The sequence below is a fragment of the Stegodyphus dumicola genome, chromosome 3 (assembly GCF_044657685.1).
Source record: "Stegodyphus dumicola isolate Sdum_Otavi_A_Nest chromosome 3, ASM4465768v1".
In the NCBI taxonomy this organism is placed as follows: domain Eukaryota; kingdom Metazoa; phylum Arthropoda; class Arachnida; order Araneae; family Eresidae; genus Stegodyphus; species Stegodyphus dumicola.
Genome location: NC_140770.1, coordinates 86844474 through 86868002, shown reverse-complemented (window position 1 = coordinate 86868002; position 23529 = coordinate 86844474). Strand labels below are relative to the sequence as shown.

The window sequence follows — 23529 nt, the reverse complement described above, 5'->3', positions numbered from 1 at the left end:
TGAACATGTTCTTTTTTATTTTCACTTCAGTAATATTCCTTTTGTTACTTCTTGTTAGTTTTGTCATGTAACTTTCTTTATGTAGTGTTTGTGTTTAAATAAATTCCTTTTGTTAAATGTTAAAGTTTGTCTGGTTTAAATTTTACCAGTTTTGTTTAACAACTTTACAGCTAGCCGTGGTCACAACGCTACATAAAAGAAAATGGCTGCCCAACGGTGGGCCTCGAAAGTTTAAAATTATTCTAAAATAAAAGTCGTACTCTTTACCGAAACTCGAGCTCAATTGTTTCTTCTAGCTTTTCTGGTGATATGAACAATTTCGAATATCCATTTTGAAATATGACGGAATAATCCAATGTCTTTGGTTTTAGTGGGAAGCAGTTATACAGTAGGTAGGAGATTTATTTTGTGTAAAATTTCATTCATTGTGATGGTTTAACATAGAGTGAAAGTCTGTTTTATTTTATAAATATTTAAGTATTAACCGAAACAATACTTAACTGATGTTGTATTATGATCATTTGGAAGTTAGAAGGTGTTAAATTATATTATCACAACCCGTGATATTTCAGTTATGGGAAAATAAATATGTATCTTCAATTATATGGTACATCCGTATATTTTTTTAAACAAAAAGAGCAAAAGTAGTTCTTTGTAATATTATTAAAATTTGTAGAAATGATTTTATATTTGCATTAATATTGTTCATAAGTGTTTAAAGCTTGATTCTTGTTTGTTAAATGGTTTTATATATATATATATAACTGAAAAACAAAACTTGCTTTTGAAATATAAGTATTACGTAATTTATTCCGTCTGAGAGATTGTTACGAAATGAAGGTTTGTCCTTGAACAAAAAGGATCACTCATAAATAACGATTCTTTGAATTAGAAGAGAGTATGTTTATCGTAATAAATAATTTATTGAGATAAGAGGTGTCTGTTATTGCAAAATATATTGCTATTTTCCTTTTTTTATAATAACTCTTATTTAGAATTTGTGTCATATTAATCTGCTTTCATGTTCATTATTTTAAGAGTGAAAGATTAATGATGTTAGCAGCTCAATAAAACTAGTTTGGTAAATAAAAAAAAAATATACGAATGTGTAAATGTGTAATATATGATTAGAATTCTGTGAATTTTGATATTGTTTATGTGAAATCTTTGAAAGTATATTCCATTGCTATTAAATTAAACCCTCATTGCTTAAACTTACATATAATTAATGCTAAGGCTTTAATTTTACTCTTATATTCGGTCATACTGTATTACATTTTAAATAATTAGTGTTGAAATTACTTCTAATTATATCTACATATATGTGTATGTATACAAAAGCAATTCTGTTTAAGAAACTTTATAAGGTATTTCTCCCACTTTCCTAGCGTCATTCGTGGTGTAGTGGTTCTGCACGCTGGACCGGTATTCCAGAGATCCGTGGTTCGATTCCCGGCGAAGGTGGTTGCTATTTTTCATCTTCCCTGCTTTCAAAAAAATACCTAATGTCTCTACAGTGGGGCGCCCGAACTAAAAGGGTTGTGAATGATGATTCTCCACACTCAGGATTTGGCGACTAGGTCCCCTAAAACCCTAGTCACCCTTTAAAAAGGGGAGTATATAAGGTATTTCTCCCACTTTCCTAGCGTCCTTCGTGGTGTAGTGGCCGTTAGGTTGCTATTTTTCATCTTTCCTGCTTTAAAAAAAGTACGTAATGTCTCTACAACTTTTGATTGCAAAGGTGTTGTTATTGCGCATTCTGTGTTCAAAATACATTTAAGAAAATATTGATATTTCTTTATTGTTCTGAGTTGATAATGAAGATATTATATTCGAAATCAAAAATGTATAGTAAATTTTAATAGTTTCCCTTTCCCTATTCTTATAATTTCTGCCAGTGAACAATATTAAATTAGATTAGAGACTTTTTCAACTATTAAAAAAAAAAAAAAAAAAAAAAAAAAAACTTTACATAAATCCCCTTCGAGATGGCGTATTTAGGCAAAGGCTGCAAAGAGGACCTTAAATTACTAGCTTTAGAGCATGGATTACAAGTCGCAGGATAACTTAAAGTTGTGCAATTGCGAGATCTGATAACGAGTTTTAAAAACCTATGATGAAGAATTTACCAAAAATATGTTAAGTAACATAATCGATGAACGCGTAAAAGCCGAAAAAGAAGCTGAAGATAGAACTGAAAAAGAAGCAGTAGAAGCAAGATTAGCCAAGGAACACGAGTTTGAATTAGAAGAAGTTTAAACTCCAACTTGAAGTTAAAATGAATATACCAAAGGAATCTGTTTCTCAAGTAGATCAATCTAATTTTGATTTGAGTAGCATTCTTCCAAAGTTTAAACCAAAGGAAGATGAGATAGGGCTTTATCTGACCATGTTTGAGCGTCAGTTGAAATTCGTAAATATATCTGAAATTGATTGGATTCTATACTTGATTGGATCATTACCATCTGAAATAAATCAATTAGTTGTTAGAGAAAACGAAGAGGATTCTAAAGATTATGAAAAAGTAAAAGCTATGCTTTTGAAGCGATATAAACTCACAGCTTATAGGTTTCGACAAATGTTTTGTCAGCATAGAAAATCTGCAGAAATTACATGGAAGGACTTTGCTTTTGAATTGAAATCTTATTTTGAAGGATGGATTAAAGAATTGAATATCTCTAGTTTCGAGCAGCTACAATACTTGATCATTGCAGATCAAATAAAGAAAAGAACGCCTTCCGAGGTAAGAGAACATTTTGTGGACAATTTATTAGAAATGAACGATCCGTTGGAGCTCTCAGAAAAGCTCGATTATTATGAAAATGTAAGACTAGCTCGATTATTATGAAAATGAAGAAAAATGCACCTACCAATGCAAAGAAACCATATTGTAAAGAAATTCTTAAAAATTTTTCCAGAAGGAAAATCTGAAACTAGTAATCCTAAAAACTTTAACCAGATTAAAAATACAAATGTTGACAATTCAAAATTTACTAATTCTAGACAAGAAAGGAAAACTTCTATTCATTGCTATGGTTGCGGATATCCCGGTTTCATACAATCAAAGTGCCCTAAGTGTAATAAGTTTAAAGAAGAAATTAAAACTGTCGTCAATTGTGTAAAATTGTATGCAGTTGAATCATCCGATCTACTGTCCAATTCCATTTTTTAACTGTTTGTGATGAAAAAGCAGCTTTTTGTGCTGATACAGGAGCATCGAATCCTATTGCTGGAGAAAGATTTTATAAGTTGTTACGAGATCGAAGATTTGGATTTAAAACAACAAATATTACGATGGTACTAGCTGATGGCAAGGAAAGAAATGTTCAAGCTTTGACTACAGTGGTAAATCTTAATGTTGAAGGAAAGATAGTCCGTATGTAATTTATTGCTTTGCCAAAAGCAAAAAGTAACAGGAAGTTACTTGGAACTGATTTTCTACAGGCTGCGGGAATAGTGCTCAACATCCAGAATGGCACTCGGTATTTTAGGGAAAACCCACAGAAGCAGTATCCCTTTTATAAAGAACCATCTGAAACTAAAGAGATTCCAAATGAACTAACATCTCTGAAAGTAATATCTCCAGAAACAAGAAATGTCTGCTGACACTCTTGTTGCAATACCGGAAGCAACCGAATCTGTGAAGTTGAGAGATGATGAAGGAAAACATTTGACGAGAAAACAACGACACAGAAATTAAATTCGTTGTTAGAAGTGTATAAAACTAGATTTCAGCTAGGGGGAGAGCCTTTTCCTTATATTGGGCACAGAATCCAGACCGGAAATAATTTACCTGTTGCCGAACCACCATATAGAATGACAACCGCGAAGGAAGAGTTGTTAAAAAAGGAGCTAGATTCCTTACTAGCTCAGGGTATCATTGAGGAATGCGAATCACCCTATGCGAGTCCTGTTGTGTTAGTCCCTAAAACTAATGGTTCCATCAGACTGTGTATAGATTATCGAATATTAAACTCCCAAACCGTTCCAGATACCTATCCATTACCGTGAATGGATGATTTGCTAACTGAAGCCAAATCAACGAAATACATGTCTACCATTGACCTAAGAGCAGGTTACCATCAAGTTAAAATTCATGAAGCAGATCAAGAGAAAACTGCCTGTGTGTGTCCATTTGGTACTTTCAAGTTTTTGCGAATGCCATTTGGGTTGCGAAACGTGCCTGCAACTTTTCAACGACTCATTGATAATTTTAGATCAGGGTTAAAAGATGTTTTTACCTTGTCATAACTCGACGATATCATAGTGTTATCAGAAACATTTGATAAACATTTATCAGATCTGAGGAAAGTGTTTGAAAGATCTTCTGTGTTTAAACTAAATGCTAACAGGAGCAAATGCCTCATTGGATTACAGAAGACGGTGTAGAGCTAGATGCCGAGAAAGTATCTTCCATTCAGAAAATTCCTAAACCAACATGTGTAAAGGAAGTTCAGTCTTTTCTACAAACGTGTTCCTAGTTCCGAAGATATGTCCCTAATTTTTCAGAAGTTGCTAGACCCCTTAGTGACTTAACCAGAAAGAATAAACAGTGGACATGGGATGAAACCGAACAAAAAGCATTTGATGAGTTGAAAAAAAGGTTGATTTCACCGCCTGTGTTATCTCAACCTGACGGAACTAAACCGTTCATCATTAGGACAGATGCCAGTAATTATGCTTTCAGTCCTTATCCAAGGAGAATTCCCAGAGGAACGTGTGATTGAGTATGCAAGTCGATTTTTAAACTCAGCAGAAAGAAATTATTCAACTAACGAAAGAGAAGCTATTGCACTAGTTTGGGCTCTTGACAATTTACGCGGTTATATAGAAAACCAAGAAATAATAATTGCATCTGACCACCAACCTATCATATTAATGAGAGAAATAGATTTACAGCTCTTTGGTTGGTCTCGATGCAAAGGAATGGACGTTACTCTGAAAGTTCTCGAATTTCGAATAGCCAGTGATTCTGAAATTACAAAATCTTACTAAAACAGTAAAAATTCTTCGTTGGGAGTGATGTGTAAACTGGCAGATTTGAAGAAGAATGTTTTCCTTCGTATGATTTGTGCAATTTATTGCTAAGATTGTTAAGATTAAGCAAACAGTTGTCTACTTATTTCCTTATAGGTGTTTCATCATGTGCATTTGGGTTTCTGCTGCGCGCGGGAGGAGAATGACAGGAAAGTTAGTCTTACGAGGTGATGAAGGGAAATTGTCACTGCTGTAAGGTATTTTCTCCCTCGTTCCAGCATGCCTTTGTGGTGTAATTGGAAGCACACTCGACGCATATTTTGAGGTCCAGGTTCGTTTTACGAACTGTTCATTTTTTATGTACTCTTGCTTCAAAAATAACTAATGACTCTACACTCCGTATTTTTATTTCGTCTCGTGGTTCCAACAGACCTGCAGAAAATGGAAAGACATACACCTCCACCAGTGTAAGCTAAGGTAAAGCGTAGTTGCATCAATTATCAGTTTTGGTTATTATTTAAGAAAAGTGATATATATTGAAAATACTATTAAAAATGGAGAGAGAAAAGCAGAGAAAAGAAAGAACAAGATTTTGAGGCTTAAGTGGTTTTCTGATAGGGATTTGGCGAGATGAGGGAGAAGAAATAACAAAAAGATGTGAAACGATGGAAGCATAAAACAAAAAAAGAACGGGGATGTATTGACTATAATTTTGTGAGATGAACGGATATGAATTATTGAAGGATTTGCCTTTTCAAATGATGATCAAAAGAAAAGCTGTACAAGACTGGTTAGTGTATGAAGGAGAAACAAAAAGGGATGTGAATGTGATAGTTTAGGCTTGAGAAGATCTCGAGACTTTATTCCCGATATTTTCAAATATAGTTTCAATGTTACGGTCCTCCGGGGATGCGCGACGATGCATATAATGTATTCCTCTTTACAGCGACTCAGTTAGAGATTATTCTGGAGTTCCATTTGACTCTGACTCAGATAGACTAGAGTTTTGCCGCTCTCATTGAGCGCGTATATTTGTTCCCTACTAATATTCAAGACTGTTAGTAAATAAATGAACTTCTAAACAGACTTAACATCTTAGAATAGCTTATGATCCTTTGAGTAACAAAATTTTGTACGAATTCCAGCGCTATTATACGTTCGCAAGGGTTAGGGCAGTACCAGGAATCTCCTGAAGAAAGTGTCCGTTAATTCCACCATTCGCTACTGGATATGTCTCTGCAGTTTCCAAAGTCTACTTGCATCAAATCTACTTGCATCGAATTCTAAATATGTGACTAATTTATTAATACGTGTTTATATTCTAGGATTGGTGATAAATTTACTCATCGTTTGTATGGCTTTTATTCGTTACGTGGTTTTTTACAAGACATTTGTAGTATACTAGCTTTCTCACGTTTATCAATTTTAGGATAATGTAACGAGGAATATTTGTAAATAGTATGAATAATCCTGATGAAATATTAAAGGAATATTTTTAAATATATATACCTATTTAATATGTTTATCTGTTTTCCTTTAAGCAATTTATAAATTCAACAATTTTTTTTTGTTAACTACAACCTCTAAATAAACACATTTGTTTGAAAACACCAAGTATGTTTAAAAACATCGTATGTTTATGAATACTAAGTAATGTTGGAAATTGCTTTAACAGTCTACCTGTTCTTCACTTATTCTTTTTAAGAGTAGATTTAATTTCTCTTTTTATGAAAATAAAATCAATATATGAAATAAGAGGTTTTTAGAAAATGTAGAACATGTTTGAATGAAAGTGGATTTTTGAAAACATCCTTCCGACATAAACGTCACCCCAATTACGATAATGTGTGTTTGTCTCTTCATAAGGATACGGGATTTGCAAAGCTGTAGAAATATTAGGTTATTTCGAAGCAGGATAGATTGTGCAACGCCTTCGCCGTGACTCGAACCACGGAACTCTCGAATACGTGCCGAGTGTACTGACCACTACGCGCCGAAGGCATGCTAAGAAGACAGGAGAAATACCTTATAAAGCAGTCGTCTTTACAGTGATAATGCACACCTAAAAAAAGAAGAAAAATCCTATAAAATGCAATATAACTTTTTAAATCTGCAACACCATGAACGAGTCATCCGAATATTTTTTGAAACTTATAGTACTTATAAGCTGTTTATGATAAACAGATGGTTAGAATATCAGAATGTTGCATTATGAGTGGGTAATGTGTTAGTGGCATAAATAGAGAGTTATAGCAGAATGTTATAGGTAATGCATCGTTATATGCCAGGGATAAATATTTCGTAAGAAATTACTTTACCACTTTGACAATAGAAGTTTTCTAATATAATATAAGCTAGTAATGCCGTTTGACAGGAATCTGCGTCCGAGAAGACTGATTTCTCTATCCCTAAATCCTATGAGGAATAATGCATTATCAGTTGTGAGCATGTAAGAAACATTGAGCTCAGGAGTAAAGTAATTTACGAACCTGGCAATTGACAACGAAATGTTATGCAAGCGATGAATGACACATCATCTGATAATCATGACGGACCGTTCTACTTCATCTCGTCACCTAGCGCTGCTACAGGTATCAGCTTCAATAATGAAGTAAAAGGAAAGAGGTGAAGCTGCATGGTAGAAAAACGAATCCAAAAATGTCGCAACCACTAAAAGATAGCAATCCCGACATTTATATATAACACACATACCATTTATTTATAACACACATGCCATTTATTTATAACACACATAACATTTATACATAACATACTATGAACATATATTCACTTTCATGAAACTAAGCTTCTCAAAGGAGGAGGAGAGGAAGAAATACTTACGTGATATACCAGAGCAGATGGATAGTGTATCCTGTCGCATATAACTATTTGTTCAAATTTTTAAGTCTGTAAGGTAACATTCTATTAACTGTATTCTAAATTCTGCACATTGCTGACTGATTATATTTTAGCATTTAAATTATAAAATAAAATTTACAGCTCTTTAGTTAAAGGATTGTAGTGCATTTTATGAATGATTCACTTTCAAGCACTCACTTTCAGCATTTTTATTTTTACTAGCAAAATAATTATATTATCATTAATAATATTAAATAAATATACTATAGAATCATTAGGACCTTTTTAATGATGGAGATATGCAAAATGAGCAGAAGTCGAACCTTGAACCTCTCGAATATACGTTGAGGGTGCTTCTAGTTACACCACGAAGGAATGTGGAAAAGAGAGACAAAATAGCTTACTTTATTAAATTTAAGTTTTCCTCTCTCTCTCATTTTGTAAAGTGTTTACATCCTAGCACAGTTGGATATAAACTAAAACGAAATTTTGATAAATGTTTCACAGAACTTTGCACTGAAGTCAATAAATTTCTTTTCTAAATTCATAATTTTTTAGAAAATTATGTTCACCGATAACATACACCAACTTATAACATTAATAGTCTCCGACATTACACCTATACCAACTTATAACATTATTAGTCTCCGAAATTCTTTTGTTAGTTAAAGGACATGTTTGCGCCTGATTTTCTAGTATGGGAGGATCCTCAAAAATATATTTAAATAATGCAATTATAGTAAAAGCCCAACTATCTGACAATAAATTAACCAAAAGGTGCAGTGAAAGGAAAGTGTAAATAAAGGGAATAATTTTAGAATTATTAATTTTCCTTCTCTTCCTCGAAATAGTACTCAAATGATGAGTACAGGTATTGCAAAGCATGTGTAGGATACAGTCGCCAAACAGGGTGACTTAGCGTCAGTAATGGACAAGCGTGACTTCAGAACACAATCATAAAATCTTCTTCGCTTTGGATTATACAGAGGCTGTTCACACATTTTTAGACGATGTATATTGTATTCACAAAACTAAATTACAGAAAATTCTTGTGTTTAAATGTTCTATTTGGCATCTCTTATTCTGAACTATCTTTCGACACCGCAATTTCCAGGATAATAATGCCTTTTGAAGTGGCAGAAAAGATATTCTATCCCATTCCTCCCAGCTTTCCAGAGTCCTGTTAGGGTTTTGGGACAAGGTTTGGATAATGCAGTTTTTTAAAATGCAGTAAGTCCGAAAGCACAACACTCCATAGGTGACACATTGGGAGATTTATTAGGGATATCAGTGAAGGGTATGGCTTTGATACCAGTTTTTTGTTCCATTTCTTTTAGGAAATTTACAGTGGATTTTGATGTGTGACTGCTAGCTTTGTCCTGATGGAGTCTTACAGATTGATGGCACTGTGGGTAAAGCGATGGTATTTCATTCAGAAAAATTGGCGATAATATATGTTCCTGATAGTATTTCGAGTTAATCTTGACATTTTTTTGCACGCTCTTTATTTTTAACTTGCCATTATAAGAAGAACCAGCAACAATCATGAACCCTTAAAAAAACTTTCTTTCGATTCTTTGAGCCATGTACTTAATTTTTTTTCTCCCCTTTTATCATAATAAACGGCTCTTTTTTTGTTACAATCATTTAAATACACCCATGCTTCATCTGTTGTGACAATTGTTTTCCATTTTTCTTTGGATAAGTGTTTCTCATATAGAATTCTGCAGCGTGTCCTGCGTTGAGCGATAAGCTTTAGAAGAAGACGATGCACATTGCATTTTTTTGCTTTCTTAAGATTAAAATCAACGTTCATCATTTTGTTTACAATGGACACTGAGCATTTTAATGATTTTGCAACTTTCCTTTGACTAGGATGATTTTCTTTTAACATTAAACAACGTACCTTAGCAATAGTCGAAGATGTCTGTTTTTTTCCTTGGATACTTGTTTGGAATTTTTGTCGCACTTGAGGCTTCAATTTGACATTTTTCTCCTTTCTTGTTGATGATATTACCTATCGACGCTTTAGATATCACAAACCATGACTCTCACATCGTTTTCGGATAACGGAGTATGCATATTTCTCTTCGGAAAAAGTGTAAATGTAGCCTTCGAACCACTGCTTTGTTAAATTCGCCATTTTGAATAGAAACAAAACTTTCAATCCACAGACGATAATTTTGACTTTTAAAAACATAGTACAATTGCAGTTACTTCTTTTGCAGCAAAGTATTTTTATTACCGCTTACCAAAATGGTCTAAAAAATGTGCGAACAGCCTCTATATTTGTTATTCAAATAGCATCAAGATTACCATCAACAGAAGCATTTCTAAGAAAATGCGACTCTCCTCACCAGTTTCCTTCATTGAATGCAGACAGAAGTATGGCCTGTATACTAGGAAGCCGTAATATTTCTTCTATTTGCTTAGAAAAGTATTGTTGCTCTTTTTAACCTAAAGATAAACAATTTCCATGGAACTTCTATGGAAGTCTAGGACGCGCCTTTTCTGTGACTTTTTATTGACCACACCTCCCGCTGAAGTTATTAACTATAAAGGTAATAATGGGGGAACTAATCTCTTATATAAAGGTAATAACTCTAAAAAGAAATATTTTAAACTTTTGTTTCAAGTACATAGTTTAATTAATAGGACTTCAAACTCTAGCTAACACCTACTTTTATGTCTAAGTCCCGCTTACCTAAGTACATTGAGTCAGGCTGAGAATTTCTAAAAAATTGCTTAAAACCTCAAGCTTCATGTTAAATTTAATGCTTTTAACAAGATTCACAAATTTGTAACCCGGAATAAGGCTGAAATAAAATTCAAAATTTCAAATAATTTCTATTTTATTCAAGTATTAATATTTCCTCTTTTTACTCAAAAAATGTAAGTGCTCCTTTTTAAATATATTACAATTGCAATTAACGTATTGTAAAAGATTGGGTATAAAAACAAAGAAAATGTAGAAACTTCATGTAAAATCCACATACAATTAGCTTAAACTTTTGTAATATTACACATTGAACACTGAGATTGCACAACACTTCTTATCTACGGTTCATCATATATATGGTACGGCATAAAATTTAGATTAGACATTTGGTATTCAAATTGATGCTAAATAAAGTGACTTTTTATAATTTTAAACTGGAAATTTTTTCTTTCAATTTAGAATTCCACCGCCCGTTGCAGGTTTTATACATTTGACAATCCGGAATTTTTTGCTTGTCCGGCATCCGGCATTTCTAAAACTTTCAGCATAGTCGAGCCTTTATGAAAATATATATAAGAAATGAAAATATACTTAATGCATTAATTAAGTATTCAAGATTTTATATTTATTTAATACTGATATAATATTTGATGGTTAAGATTTAATTTGAATATTTCAAAGCCAAATTAAAAGCTGTAAAATATTACTTATAATATATAATACTGAAATAGATCTAAAAATTCAATTTTAAAATATCCTCGCAATAAAAGAAGGCAATAACAGTCCTCACGTTGCATATTGCTAGATTAAAATGAGGCAGTCGTGTTGTAGTGACATTAGGTATTTTTGGAAGCAGGCAAGATGAAAAATAGCAATCGCCTTCGCCGGGAATCGAACCACGGACTTTTGGAATACCGGCCCAGCGTGCAGAACCACTACACCACGAAGGCACGCTAGGAAGGTGGGAGAAATATTTTATAATGTTAATATTAAACAGCATTGCGTTCATTTCCATTTATTTTAAAAACCTACTTTAAATTTAAAAAAAAAAGAGCAAAACAAATTTACATTGTTTTCTGTAATTTGAATGCAAGGGCAAATACTCTATCATTAACTAAAGTTGCAGGAGTTTTCTTTAAACTCAACATTAAGATTCCCTACTTGCATATAAAAAATTCAAATGCACCTTAATTTAAGCCTCGTGTTTAATATTTAAACAATTTCCAATTTACTACTTTATTATAATCATAAAGTAGGCATCTTCTTTTATTTACCAAAGCTCCAAGCTTTCAGATAATTTATGTTCAGTTCATCGAGTTCTGATCCACCGTGATATAAATGTTATTTACCTATGGAGTTCTAAATAGGCTTCGATTATTTATTCCGACTCTTTTCTGTAAATACCGTGACAAAAAGGGATCAGATTTGGGAAACGAAGAAGTTCTCGGCAAGCCTGGCAATTGGCAACAGGTCATCATTAACGATGACTGTTACTTTAGTTTAGAGTATAGTAATGGTCAAATACATGTTAAGCAGTATAAAGAAAAAGTTATTGCGTATTCTGGCTAACCATAGCCCTTTGCTAAAAGTGGGGATTCGAAAACTGTCCAGACGGTTTTTTTTTTTCTGCCCATATCCCGCCGTACGCTTACTTTCCGTCACTCGCAGCTTTCGAATTCTAATTGAAATAAATTTTTGAGCTTGGTATGACTTCTCACCTCGAAAAAGACCTGAATTGGGGGAAGCAGTTCTGGTATAATCACTTCGATCACTTAGGTACCTCGTCTTTTGCCTTACAACATGTTGAAGATTTGAATTTTTCTTATAATAAATTCGTCCAACTCCTTGGCCCTGTTCTGATATTTGCTGAAGGTTCAGTCTCCAACTTATCTCGGTTTCTAACCACTCAAAATGCTTTTACTAACGCATTTGTAAACGTATTCCAGCTGTGTGTCTCACTTCCTGACTTACCTAGCAGGAACTTGTCTATACCTTTGTACCAGCTAAACGCTAGGCCCTCAGAATTTGCCGTAAAAATCGTAATTTTTTTGCATTTCCGAAACAGTATATAATATGGAATGCAAAACTAACTATTCCAGGAACGACATGAGAGAATTCTTTCTGTCAAAAGTGGCAGCGGGTTTCATAGCGGCAGGCATGACCTCGACTATGAAACCAAAACCCTCCATTGGGTTAACTGGGGCCGATGGAACTTGAAGTCTTGAAGGAACCAAAGTAAATTTTTCCACTGTCCTATACATGGCTTGTAAATTTGTCTGCTGTGAAATGCAACATTCTAGCTAAATTAAAGTTACTTTTTCTGTCTAGATCTTTACTTGAACTGTGAAACAACTTTTCGCTAAGTTCAACCTGCATCAATGACCAGGAACATGAAGAGTAAAAAGCTCCTTTTATTCAACCCAAGAAAGGATTTACAGTCAGAACGTTTGGTGCTACAAGGTAAGAAAATACGTTTGTCTGTAATTGAAAATAGATAAATACAAAATTAAAACCCAGATTAAGTTTCGTAATCAGCCTAAGCTGCATAGAGGTAATTAACGTGAGTTGGCTCTTAGCTCTGCCACTGGCGTAGACAAACCGGCAGTTAATATGCACGATCATAAAATAGCAACCTTACACATCAGCGAAACAGCGTGGTCAAAGGGCAGAACACGTTGTACCTGAAGTAACTCAGACACCAGCTTAAATAGTATTTTTCTAATATACTTTGTATAACGCACGAAACTGAAACATCATTCTGGCAGGAAATGGAATGAGAGACACTAGAAAAGGTAGATAACTGAACAAAACTGGTTTGTTTAAAACTAAACAAGTCCTTCCACCTTAACTGTAAGATTAAACTCTATCTTTTTTATCTCATATCGTCAGTCTCATAAGTTATCTGAAAAAGAATACAATAAGATAAAGTATTCAAGTCTCAAGGAATATGCGTCTGACTTTAAGGGATGTTTTCTTTTTTTTGCGTACTGAAATACTATCTATAAAATCTTACAATTTTCATGTGAATTCGTACTTATTCCATAACTTAAAATAAAAGTTATGCGTGTTAGTTTCGAATATAAAATATTTTCAAATAGTTTACAGTTCAAAATATAAAATATATGAAAATATCTTTCCACAAAAATTTTTGAAATATTCAGTATTTCACGATACGTGAGAGGTATGAAATTTATACTCCCCAAAGCCTTATGCCATGAATTTTAAAAATTCAACTGCATATATAGCAAGTACCATGCAATATAAAATATACTTTTTTTTAGGAATATTGCGAATATTTCAGTTGTGTTTTGATTTTGTTTTGAAATTGAGAAACTGAAAATAACCAAAACTGTATAACAATAGTTTGCATGTTTTTTTTTTACAAGATGCAAAAGATTTTTGATATAAATATTAATAAAACTCGTTGAGATTTTTCTCCAGAACAAAATGTATATGTTTGAAATGCTGAAGTAGTTTCTTTGGTAAATGTGCCTTTAATGGGCCACGTACGATGAGCGAACACAAATTTTCATTAGTTTATAATTGAAATAGAACATAGTAGTGTTGATTTGTTGATCCCTTTATCTGTTATCTTACAAAAGCATAGCTGTTAAATGTATGATTTCGGAGGTGTTCTCAAAAGGTAATCAAACAAAGAAATATTCTTAGCTTAAACTTACTGGTTTCCATAAGGGATAAATCGTTAATCCGTAATATTTTTCTCAAAAAGTATTTATCATGTTATAATTAATAAGCTATTATACTTTAATTCTCAATATTCTGCATATTATGCTTAAAATGTATAAAATGAAATTTTGTTACCTTTGAGGAGAGTCCAACTCTCTATCGTGGTATTTAAAAATTGTTCTAGTTATTATGAGGCGGTGACTCAGTATAGGAAAAGTTTGAAATGGATATTCGTTTGAGTTATAGGATTTAGTGTTTAATTTATAAGACTTAATCTAATTCATATGGTCCTATGCAAATATTACAGTATTCCGTTATTAAGATTTAGCCTCGCTGATCATTTTTTTTTTCATTTATTGTAGGATAATATAACAGAAATGAAGCAAAAGTAGATTTAACAAAAATTTAAAATGGGCAATTCCATTTGTTGAAAAAGCTTAACATTCGTTCAGTGAAGAAACAACTGCACTTTTATAAGTCTGAAAATTTTTATTATTGGGAAGTATCACAAACAGTTTTATGTTAAAGTTTCAGCATGTTTGAAAGAATGAAATTAAATATATCAGTATCATAAGAATAAGAGAATATTATAGTCTGACGTTTTTACTCAGATTAAAGTTTTACTTTTGAAGCAATTTTAAGCTAAGCAGTTATGATTAACATACTATCTCAAGATTCCACCCTACCCCCCCCCCCCCAGGATTTAAAGCTTTATAACAAAATATTTTATATTTCAAATGAGCTGTTTGAAATTGCAAAGTTAAATGGTACGGAAAAATGTTAGAATATTATTTAAGTTTACATGGATGTTAATGAATTTAGTTAATAAAGAAAAGGCTAATTTCTATAGAATATAGCAGGCCATTTCCTCCCGTGAATCGTTTTCAGAAACTATTTTCTTCAACTGACAATATTTACTACCTGTTTCGGCAGGTATAAATCAGCACATTGAGCAGTAAACACCCAGGATAGTTTTAAGATACTTAACTAGCAGCGAGAGGCTTTTCAATAAAAATAATGAAATCGTTCGCTATACAATAGTAAGATGCATAACATACTAATGACACATTGCTTTATGGCATAGATGCAGTGCCGATCCTAGACTGTAGACCACCCACATGCAAATCAAAATTGGCCCCCATTTTTACAGAAATATAATATGTTTGATAATCATTTCGTCACCCTTATATTTGATCGTCTACGTGCTGGGTTGCTCAAACGATAGAGATTATTCCACGCCACGACGGTAAAGTGAAAATTTTACGTGTCAAGACAATATCAGGTATCAATATTTGCTTCCCCTTCCTGCAACTTAATGCAACTAGGGTGACACCCGAAATCAACCTCCGTATCAGGCGGAAGGGCCGGACATGTCCGCTAGACCTCTTAAAGAGATTAAAACTAGTACTCTTGCTACGCCGGGGTGCCTCAAATCCATGCGCAGACTTTTTAGAAAACTCTCTCAAATCCTCCGGGGCTGAACCGGGCCACCGGATGCTTTCACACCACGGGTCTCGGAGACCACCCCGGAGGGAGGACCTCTACAGACCTATGTCAATTTGGCGATCTGACCGGCCGTTGATGCGCACCTGCCAGTACTACACGGCTGCCCGTCACCGAAGGTCATTACCCGGAATACGCAGACTGACTACGCTACCAGATCCTCCGGTTCTGGGACTTCTGCAGTCCCCCTTGGTCCGGCCGTATAAACGACCTTCCCTCAGGTTCTGGAACCGCCAAGCTCAAAATGCTTTTCCCCCAGAGTACTCTGTCAGGATATAGGATCCAGCCAGTTGCACCCCAGGGGGTAATATCAGGTGTATTGTTATGACCGTTCCAATGAATGTTTTCTGTTGAAAATTGCTTAGACATCAAAAAGCAGCTGAAGTAACAGAAGCAACCAGAAAGCAAAAGAAAAGATGAAAAAAATTTGTAAGACTCTACCAAAACGATTTGCATGTGGTCGAGAGATTAAAACTCCTAACGGAATGAACTTATAAAATTTATTATTCATAAAGAATTGTAATGTAATTTTAGTAGGATAGAATTCGGGCTAGAATTGGTACTTTGTTTAAGTATTAATTTCCTTCAGGCAATAGATACCTTTAATGTTAAAATTGATGACCTTCTTTCTACCTTCTTTAGAATTAAATAAATTAAAGTTGGGAAAACGCTAGCTATTGGCGGGCCACACCTTTTGATGGCTTGAATCAAGTTAAGATGGAAAATATTGGCTACTGACGAGCTACACCTTTTAATGCCAGTAGTTAGCTGCAGTGGATTGGCAGCAGTGTGTTCCGTTCTTCTCTCATAAGATAGCGGTAGGTAAAACCGTGACACGAACCTGCATTTTTGTAAATAAATTTTGTTTTTATTGCTCTTATGAAAAGTATTTTTTCATTTCATATAACATGACTCAGTAGAGCCTCTTTTACGCAAAGTAGAACATTGTAACATTCTTTAATAGTTATTAGTCTGTAACATCACTGAAAACGTTTTAATCATTATCCTTGTCTGAAATTCATTTTAATACGCTTAATTTAGGTAGCTGCTTTTAGTTTTAAAATGTTACGTATGTAATGATAGATTTAACTTACTAAACGTTGGATTTATTTAAGTTAATTATTAGAGTCAAGCTTTAATATATAAATTTTTATCCAACTTGCTCTTTGAAAATGTTTGGTAAACATAAGAAAACCGATGAATTTTAGAAATTATCAAGAAGGTGAGAGTTCCAGCCTCAAAACTTAAAAAACGTTGCAACTCTAACATTTAAGTAACAATCAAATGCTTACACTTCGATTAATTTGCTATTAAACCTACAAACTTTGAAAAAAAAACAGAAATATGAAATTGAAAAGATAAAACATTTAATAGCTAATCTTAACAAGGATATGTCAGGGATCAATCAGATGAAACAATTTTAAACTAAGTAATTAAGATAGGCCACCTAACTTAAATTAATCTCCAGGATTTAAATATATAGAATAAGAAAGAAACTATAGCTAAATCGAGCTGCTCAAAAATGGGTAAAAAAATTATGTGATTTTTTTTATTCATCTCACTTTGATGCCCCATGAAATCTTGCATAATTTCTTAATAAAGAAACACTAAGACGCAACTTGCGTATTAATTTCAGCTCGCGAACTACGCACGAGGTTTCCAACCCATCCAAGTGGCACTACGTGATAAGGCAGGTCTCGAAATCCACGAAATAAAGAAAAGATCTTTAGGGACGATCCTTCTAGTTAGTTTAGAATCAATTTGAAAAGTTCTCCCCTTGCGTCTATATCTACATAAATAAGTGTGGATACACTTAATAACTCAGACTGAAGACAACGAAAGTCTGAAACTTTATTATATAATTTAATAGAATATTGTAGAACGATATTTTAATAATATTTTCTGAAGTTTGTCAACGATAACTTTATTGTGTTTACTACTCATATGTTAATTAATGCGTTCTAAACAATTAACAATTGTGATTACACGGTAAAGAAGTATTTTCAAACTCAAGATAAAGTTGTGAAAGGCAGAGAAAGGCCGAAATTTAGCCTTGGAGACGAAGTATTTTTAAAGGCTTTACAACCACCTCATGTTTTACAGCCAAAATACACTGCTCCTTTCAAAATCATAAAAATTTTTCGAAATGAAAATTATTTAATTCAAAATATCACTGACAACAGAACTAAAAAAATATTGTAGAAATTATTTAAAAGAGTTCCTCTGAGGTCTAATTTAACTAATTAAGAGCATTGTTTTCATCGAGCCTGTTTTTCTTGTTCACTAAGTAAAAAAAATAATTAAAGAAAGAAAAAATGCACACATGTTTTGTGTTTGATTATGAATGTAGTAGATTTAATTCCAATTAATGTTTTTTGGGAGTTTCTTGGTTAGTATGGGTGTAGGTTGGCCACCTTCAGGTATATGCTTGGTCAGTTGCAGGCTGGTCCGCGTTGACTAAGGTCATGGAATTTCAAAATAATAAAAAATAAATAAATAAAATAAAAAGAAAGAGAGAAAGAGAAAAAAATGCTAGAACACTTGGTGGTTATTACAAGTAGCGAGTTAGATATGAAAATTACTATACTATAAAACGTTCATAAAACATAGAGAAAGCTAATAGGAGCATGACATATTAATAAGAAGGTTACAGGGAGGTTGTGGATAATAAGCAAAAGCCATCAGACATGGATGATACTTGAAATTGGTGAACTAACATACATGCAACTAGTATCATAATTAATAAGATGCAGGAACGTTGTAAAAGCATCTCTTCCGTATGTATACTACGAAAATAAGCGCATTGTTTCTCAAACTTGTAAAGCGATATTTTGGGAATGTAGCGAACGAAAGACCTGCCGCTTTGAAGACGAGTTTTATACTAAGGCTTTAATTTTCAATGGGGGTTCTGAGCTCTTTTGTTCTCATTTTTCTGATATGTGATATAGAGTATGAAATGAAAATTATGAAATTTCTTTGCATTTTTTTTGAAGATTTTCCGATTGTATTTTTACCAATATTTGGCTTATCTGTAATTCTCAACCCCTGATTAAGCTGCAAACCAACATTTTCATGTTTTTTCTGCGTTATTCATATATTATAAATCAAGATTTTGATTTGAAAGCATAGATTACATTTGGAAGTTCAAATTTTATTTCGAAGTGTTGTTTAAAAATTTATTCTATAACATTTAATGACTTTGAAAGCTGATCTGAAATTTTATTAACATACTATTTATCTAAGAAATTTCTATATTAAGATAAATTTACTTGCTTGTTTGATTGAATACCGCAAAGTATATAGGCTGTCTGATTGAAGGAAGAACTACTTTCATGTTAAATGTTCTCAAGCAAATGGCCCGTATCTATGGAACGACGAAATTTAAAATAAATTTTTATTTATTTAAACGAGGGAAACTGCAAAAATACCAAAGCAGGCAGACTGTTCACCAAGATTAAAACTCAGATCTAGCTGCTTAGTATCCATCGGTCTTACCGATTGAGCGTTTACGAGGGGTAGTAAAGATTGTACGTTTCCTACTTAACTAAAAGCACGCTACTCAGAGAGTTTTATAGCATTATATACTTCATTCTAAGCTATTAGTCACTGTACTGTGAAAGAAATAAGAAAATGTCAAATTATGTTTGAGTTCTGAGATCAAGAAGTTCGCGCACGTTTACTGTTTGGAATAAATATTGAAAAGCAAGTATTCAATATCAGTAAACATTCTAGTAATATTTATTTAAATCTATACCGTCAGTGTAAAAATCAATTGCATTATTATTCTTTCCTTCTGCATCACGGTTTACTTTGTTTAAATTCATTTTAAATAAAACTCTTGGTTTCATTTCCTTCATTTTACAACATATTTACTTACCGAATACACCTGACAAAGGGTTTCTTGATTGTTAAAATGCATCAGACGTACGAAGGTGGTTAGTGTATTATTATACTTCTCCAGGATCTCAGCGTAAACGACAGTTCTTTTATTTGCTCATTTAGTGGGAAGATCTTTGTTTGGCAAGCTAAACAGAATAACGAAACTGTCGGAACTAAATATATTTCTGGAAGAAAATGCCATACCTGCCAATTCTCTCGAGGAATTCGAGATGAATTATATAGAAATAAATTATTTTTCACTTCCTCCTTCTATACAGTTGCTGACATAAGCCATGTAATTAATATTTCAGACATGAAGGTGGTACAGAATTGTGTGTTATTTAAAATGACATTCATTATTATGTATTTAGTTATTCCTCTAAAGTTTCAATCATTCTTATAAGCATGTGTAAAACTCGATACTAATGCGTATTTCAGGATAAGTAAAATAATATAAAACTACAAGTATCTTTTGTTTTAATTGTATTTGCTACAGTATCAATTACACATTAAATTTTAAAAATTTGAATTGAAATACCTCAGTTAATTACAAAGTTCTAATTTATACCAGTGCACAAGTGATTTAGAATTCGTCATCAATATTTGGTGGGGAGGTAGGGAATAGAAAAAGAAGGAAATTTCACATAGGAATCTATGGACGCATATGCCATGTAGTAGGGCAAAATGACACCAGTTCAATGATAGAAAAAACACATAAGAAGGAAGTAGTAAAGGAAAAAAACATTTATTATCTTACATGTAACATTTCTTTGCATCGGTTTTACAGACTTACAAGAGGTGCTCGAACTGTTGAACATATGCTAGAATGCACGACTCACAATGGCGTTGCATGGACAGCCGGATCTTCTGGAATATGCCTGGCATTTACATGCATATTTGCAAGTTCATTCCACGTATACCAGTTCATGTTAAATCTGCAAATTCACCTAGTCGAATGACGACTGGCTGCACACGTCAAACAGCTGTGCACATTTTGCATTGCACATTGCAGCATTGCACATTTTTCATGTCTCCTGCTTTATCTCTACGAAATGATTGAAATATGGGGATTTTATGTTTCTGGTAAGGTTTTTATACCTTTAGCTAATCTGAATGCAATATTATTGTATAATTATCAACAATTTTAAAGTTTAAGTGGAAATTTATGAATTAAAAATAAAAGCCATGTTGTGCAAGGTAATGTTTTCGGCGCATCCTTCTGTAATGATTTGGAAACTGTACTATTTTAATGAATCAGATACAGCATCTCCTATGAAATGAAGCAAATGAAAAAAAAATTATATTCTCTTAGTTGTTCATTAGCACAATGCTGAGAATTTTTCATCGTATTTACTAACCACATTTTGTTTACTAATTTAGGCACTGAGGAAAAAGGTGCGTTTTTATGAGTGAAAAATAACTTTGAAAGAAAATTTTTAAACAAAATTGATCTACAAATATGTAATGATAGTTTTGTTATAAAATGAACGCCCACATTCTAATTATCTTGGTAAGTCTGCCGAAGAGGTAAGCCTTGGTTAATAGGTAAGTCTATAAGATATTTCCCGGCCTCCCTAGCGTGCCTTCGTGGTGTAGTGGTTCTGCACGCCGGGCCGGTATTCCAGAGGTCCGTGGTTTGATTTCATTACTTGTAACATAAATGGGTGCCATTGTACCATAAAATATCTTTTATGAAATAAATTATCCTTTCCCTTCAGCAGATAACTCTCTTGCGTTTTGCCTAAATGGCAAATCTAAATTAATTTTGAAATAGGCAGATCTTAAACAGCTCTTGAGCACACCGCAGCCCGGCTCTGGTACTTCTGAATTTTTGAGATAAATCATAATTTTACCCGGAGTGGAATTTCGTTAAATTTCGTTCATTTCGTTAAATGAAAGTGCTCAGCATTTCTTATATGTAAGTGATTTTAGCAAACAAATTTTAGCAAACACAATTTTAATTTAGCAAACACAATTTTAGCAAACAAATTCTGCTTTAAAAATAAATATACCTTAAAAATCAATTCTACTCTTTCTCGAAATTACATTATGATTAAAACACATTTTTCTGCAAAACATAAAACACTCAACCAATTTTTGAGTAACATAAATAAAAAGGTACGATTTGAAACCGGGGAAGAATAAGAGAGCATTAGACCCATTTAAAACTTCAATACCAATTTAGTTTAGACAGACGTGACATTACTAAAAAGCAAATTCTCATTAAGCATTCACCGGTAATTAACAAGAATACCATTTCATTCAACATAAACTTTAGTGAATTAGCATAATTAAGCACATTGAATTATTATTAACCACATAAAGTTACATTTTTCTAAGTGTTTGCACGAGGCAAAAGAAGTAAACAGTATTATACCCAGCTACAGCTCAGAGTGGAGTTGATAACAACGCCGTGACGAAGAAGCGACTGGAACCAAGCCACTCCTTAACGGAGATACGTGGTAAGTAGAAAGAAACGAAGAAAATGTGAGGATGAGATTTGATAAATTACATGGTGCAAGACAGTCTCTCCTTGGTTAGTTTTTCTCCTCGAACAATCTGGATGGTCCGACACAGCCAGCTGTTAAGACCTTTCATCTCTGGGAGGTTAGAAGAACGTTTTTTGTCTTTTTCACTCGGCGTGTCTCGGTGACTCTGTGTGTTCGAAAACCCGCGCTGATGTTTTTCTTCACTTGGTGGGATCCTTGAACTTGGTGAAGAAACGGGGAAGAAATGTCTTCCAGTTCTTGCAGTCTTCCGACCGCCGAACCTGTGTTTCTCTGGGGAAGTAAGTCTTCGGGCTTCCAGAACCTGGAATCACTCGTTGAGTTTCAAAACAGCCATTCAAGGCTATTTCAAGTGGTCAAACACTCCCTCCGAAAACCACGATATAAACAAAATTCCAGCGCTAGTCTCGTCGCAGGGTCTCGATCCGACACAGATAAGCGTTGAACAACCCAAACCTCACCCCCCTTGCGAGTAGATACAGTAACATAATTACATACAGAAGAACCAGGTCAGCGAAGGGTGCAGAATATTCAAAGACAACACTTGGCAAACCGTTTGAGTAAGAAAAATCACCTTGAAAGTGAAGGGACGTTTGTTCACAGCAGGATAAGCTAAACATTTGAGACAGAATTCTTGGAACTCTGTCGAATACTATAGCTACACAGTCGAATAGTATAGCTGCACAGTCGATTAGTATAGCTACACAGAATTAAGTTTGTTCGTTACATCAGTTGAAATTATACCATGTGAGTCAGAAAATATGGATTCATAACTTTGACAAAAAGAGGGTGAAAATTTAAACAGATTTGGTTTGGGTTTCGTTTTATGTGGTTATAGCAAAGCCTCGAGGGCTATCTGCCTAAGGGGAGGGATGCCTTTGTGGAGGACTTTCGAAAAGAAACTAGCTCGTATACATGTTACACATGGGGAAAACCATGAAAGATCGGCTGAGCTACTTCTTAACCTCTAAGTGGAATTGTAATTTCAAGCGGAGCCTCAAATAAGGCGGATTTCGATAATTTAAGTTTTATTAAGCTATTTATAATTAATTTTAAAATGTATTAAATTTGTATCTATTTATATGCATTTAATTAAATTTTAACTTAATTATTTAATTTTTTTTTTTTTTTTAATTCATTTTTTTTTCAGACAGTCTTCTGCAGGGCTCCGGCACTTCTAATTTTAGAAATTCAACTCTGGAGATATGTGAATAGAAGTGAAAAGCGGCTTATTTCTGAATCCGAAAGCGCGCCTTTTCTTATTTGTAGGGTTCTTCACTGTGAAAACGAGACACTTTTATTTTTTGTCATTGAATTAGGGGAACTAAATAAGCCTCTTCCTCCGAAGCTCAAATTAAATATGTTTTTCTTGTAAGATAATACAGGCAAATTGCATTA

The 23529-nt window shown here is 33.5% G+C and overlaps 1 long non-coding RNA gene across 1 annotated transcript; it reads left to right on the top strand.

Moving 5' to 3' along the window:
- Nucleotides 1–23529, top strand: LOC118179566 (uncharacterized). The gene is made up of 3 exons (XR_004756463.2): nucleotides 1–392; nucleotides 12884–13015; nucleotides 23282–23529. It is a non-coding gene; the product is annotated as an uncharacterized LOC118179566 (long non-coding RNA).